The sequence below is a fragment of the Dipodomys ordii genome, unplaced genomic scaffold, assembly GCF_000151885.1.
Source record: "Dipodomys ordii isolate 6190 unplaced genomic scaffold, Dord_2.0 Scaffold24, whole genome shotgun sequence".
NCBI classification, from domain to species: domain Eukaryota; kingdom Metazoa; phylum Chordata; class Mammalia; order Rodentia; family Heteromyidae; genus Dipodomys; species Dipodomys ordii.
The window spans coordinates 10441066-10445722 of record NW_012267240.1 but is presented as its reverse complement, the minus strand read 5'-3'; positions in this window follow the sequence as shown (position 1 = coordinate 10445722).

Here is a 4657-nt window from a genome sequence, read left to right as displayed (position 1 = left end):
TTTTTGCTTATGTGGTGCTGAGGAATCGAACCCAGAGCCTCAGGCATGCAAGGTAAGCGCTCTACCACTGAGCCACCTTCCCAGCCCGTCTGAAACAGTTTCTACAGTGAGTCTGCTTACTTAGAACAAAAAAAGTGGCTTCCTCACCACCTTGTTGAGGAACAGTAAGAAGATACAGTTCTGAGGGCCTATCACTAGTTGTCTGTAATCCTGCAATTCGCTAGTAAGAGATATGAGTGTTTTAATTTGGACCGCTGCAATAAAATAACACAAGTTGGGTAGCTTACAAGCAACACAAATTTAGTGTTCATACTTCTGGGGTTTGGGGAATCTAAGATCCAGGTATCAGAAGCCATTTTCTCATTGTATCCTCATATAACAGAAAGCAGAGAGTACGGTCTTGTGCCTCTTTTTAAAGACACTCACGAATCTCATTCATGAAGGGTCTCTACCCTCATGATCTAATTACCTTTCAAGCACTCTACCTGGGAAAACCTTTACCTTGAGGCTTAGAATTTTAGTGTATGAATTTTGGGGAAACACATTCAGTCCGTAACAATGAGAAGTAAAACAAAAATTCCTGACATCACAGTGAAATTACTATATAAGACTTCTTGAAACCAGAAGAAAACATGGATCTGAAGTTCCCTGCCACTCTGGGCCTAGGAAGGCAAATGCACACTTAGACATTGAGCTCAGGGTTCTGTGACTACCATGGAATCAATAGTGGCTTACATTCAAACTCAGTCAATAGCTGATATATGATTGTAACCAGTATTCTAAGTGTTGACTGAACGATAGCCAAATGCTATGATAATTTAAAAAAACATAAATATCACTCAAATTCTTTTCTTCTCCCAATAGCTGGGTAGTGAATCCCTTTAGTGGTTGTTTTTCTCAGTTTCTACACTTATATCTGCTCCTTGGATAATTTATTGAGTAGAAAAGTCATCTTAAATCTCAAGGTCCTAAGACATTTCACAAAGGGTCTTTAATTTAATGCAATGTTTTTAGATGTACCTATAGCATGTTGGTTTTTGTTTTTTACTTTGTCGAGCCACATTTAGTAGTAATAGCAATAGGGGTCATAATAACATTTATTTTATAATTTTGGCATTTTCTATATATTAATTATTAAGTCCTCTCAGCAGCCCAGCATTTTTTCCATCCTGTTTTGTAGAGGAAAGTGAGTCACAGGTTGGTGAGCAGGTTTATCTGAGACTATGTAGCTAATAGGATTCTAGGTAGTGATTCTTGACTTTAATGACCTTGAATTTACCTGGAGAGATTTGCGGGGGGGGCTTATACTCAGGGTCTGGGGCTGTTCAGGGCTGGCACTCCACCACTTCAGCTATGCCTCCACTTCCTGAGGAGTTTCTTAGACTCTGATGACTAAGTTACCCACGGTGTCCATATTCTCATTCTAAATTCTAATTTAATTAACGGAGGATGCTTTTAATGTTCCTTGGCCAATTTTAATGAGCTGTCAGGACTGGGGCCACTGTCCTGGGGCCTGCCATGCTAGCTTCTCACCACACAGTTCATGAGAAGCCCTAAGCTTATTCTGTATGAGCTCATACCCCTCTGATTTCTTCCCCATCAGGGCCAAACAGGTTAAAGGAACAATCAATGGAAGGAAAGTTCTTGGGGATGAAGTAATGACAGCTAGATGGACACTTAGCTCTTCATAGAGCTGTTAGCTAAATGACTCAGTTTCTCCCTCTGTAAGGCAAAGGGATTAAAAATAAATGCTCCTTTGGTTCCTTCCAGTGCTATGAGTCTATGAAATCAAATGTATTAAACTTACATGTGGGCAATCCAACAGGAAATGTTTAATCCAAGGATGAGTTTCCTCCAACCATCCTTTCTTATCATTTGGTTTATGCCCAAGGAATGCACATCAGTTTTATTTTTAGCTTAAGTGGAACCTAATGAGGGAGGAAGAAATGGTGTGTATACACGCGAAAATCATTCAAAGGATAAATTAAATGATTCGGAGGGATTATCCGCTGTTTTGGATTACCCACATCACTGCCCCCTCCAATAGCGTTGATAATTGAAAGCGGCCTGTGTTCTGATTGCTGACAGCTGAAGAAGGCTCCGTGTTGCCAAGGCACTTCTGGCCACAGGCCAAGTAACGACCTGATTAATTAACCCTCCCTTCCCTCCCTTTGTGCTGGCTGGGCTCTCTATCACCTTCCATCCGCAGAGTGCTGTCCAGCTTCAGAAGTACAGATGGGACAATCAGGTCCCCAAATGAACAATCCCTATATCTTGAAGCAGAAAATACATCATATGAGAGAGAGAGAGAAAGAGAGAGAGAGAGATTTCATCTTGCCTCAAGTCCTCTTCTGGCTGCTGTACTTCTGAACTGTACTTAACAGAATCACAAGATCCAGAAAGATCTGTCTAGATACATTCACTTTCCACTTGGAAGGTTTCAGCAAAATGTTCTCTCTTCTCCAAACTAATGCCCCAAATATTATGCCAGCAACTCCAAGAATAAGAATAAGCATAAGCTGCCATGCATTCACAGAGGCTAAGTGTTACCTCTAGTGGTTTTATACTAACTAGCTTACATTAGTGATTATATCCAGTGTTTTAGTTCCACATGCCACATGGAACTTCAACAGTCTTGTATAAAATCAGTTTTTAAATAATTCGCTCTTATAAGGGAATTAAATAGTCACTATGCTGGTAGCAGTAGACCCTTATGGCTGAGAACACAGAGTTCTTGATGGTCTGGGATGGGCTCACCTGGACTGTCCCACCTGAAAAAATGGTCTCTAAGCAGTGGGGAAGTGACCACATGGACCCAAGAGTAGATTTTAATCGTAGTTTTCCCTGTCCACAGCTCGGCGAGCTCTGCACAGACAATCTCAGTCCCTGAGCCAGTGTCCTTGGTTTTATGTGCCTGCCATGGGCCATCTCTGTACACATCTGCAGGGGTTCTCTGGGATGGCTTTCTTTTAGGGCCTCTGGAAACAGCCAACTCCAAGGAAGCCTGCCTTCAGGGCTGATCTTTCTAGCTAGTCCCATGCCCCAGGTGTCTGCCCCAGCTGAGACCCGGCTTTGACTCAGTGATAGTTATTATTTCCCTGTGAAGTAGTCGGATTTTACCTACGTTTCAAACAAATCTTGTAAGAGTAGGGTGCTATCCTAGAGACAGCTGGGGTTGGGGGAGAGAAATCCTCTCTTAAGAACTTGGCCTTTGAAGTGTATTTCTGACAGCAGTCTTGCTCAGAGCTTTTCACGAACACAGTTGTAAATTGATTTGGGGGGCTTGTCCTAATGGGCTGGAAAACACAGGTTTCCTATGCAGAGTGGCTTTAGTGAAGTCAGTTTTAAAAATGATTGACACTTCTGTCTGGACCACCCTCCAATGTGATGTTACAGGTCTTTCTGAGTCGACAAGAAGAATTTGCATCTGTATTTCTAGTAGTAGAATAGGTGAGTTCTGAGCTACACTGTGGTTGTACATAGATTTGTGGCCAAACCATATGAACAGATCCCTCTAGCATCTAAATCACATAGGTACTTGATTTTACTATCTGTATGTGTCTATAAAGTTTATTACCTTGTCTATATGCCTTCCTTCTAAAGAATAATATATTTAGCCTTTAGAAAACACATTGATTTTTTTAAAAAAATAATAACATAGCTATATAATAGAACTTCAACCTAGTCTGTAATTGTTTCACAGTCTCAACAGGCCACAGATTTACTGTGGCATAAAACACCAAATTGCTATTCTTTATCTGCTTGCTAAATTACTTTATAACTTTATCTTTTGCCCTATGAATGTGTCTTCAAAAATATGGAGACCTATTAAATTTTCCTCATCACTGGAACTGAAAGATAAGGACACTGCGTCTATCAAGGGAACTAACATTGGACCAGGTGGCTGGGGTGACATCTCTGCACATGTTCTGACACACAGGGTGACTTGCAAATAGGAGGAATGCTTTTATGTATGATTTTAAGCTTCTCTGATTTATACTAATCAAAGCATTAAAGGAGTCAATATACCCGATTATAAGGAATGGTTGCATGACTCACCATTTTGCAACTTAAAGTAGCTCTGATGAAGAACACTGAAGATGTTTATGACAATGTTGAGGGGAAAGCAGGATATGACACATGCATCAATTATATCAGGACTACTGATTTAAAAAAATCTGCATTGGGCTGGGAATGTAGTTTGGTGGTATAAGGTTTGATCCCCAACACTGAAAAAAGTATATGTGTATAGGACATATTTCTGACAACAATCATGATACCCTCTTCATGTAGCTATCCAGAGCCTGGATGAGCTCAGCTTCTTCTCTATTTTTGATCTGCTGTTCTCAGAATATCTCCTCTCTTGTGCATCCTGCCTTAAAGTCTTCAAATATGTTCTTTCTTTAACCCACATCATCCTTCTCTTCTCCTATCTCTGTACCTCCTCCGCACCTTTTGGGAAGGTGTTTTCTGTGCTATGTAGTCATTGATTTAAGGGCTTGCATTCTTGTCTAATTTCCCTACTTTCATATTCATATTGTTTCCATATTCATCTGGGTGCATATTTCTTGTACTTAATAAGATTCAAGCTCCTAAGGATCCTGTGATTGTTCTATGATCTTTACAAAAATGTATTTCAAAAACAAAGGACTTTCAG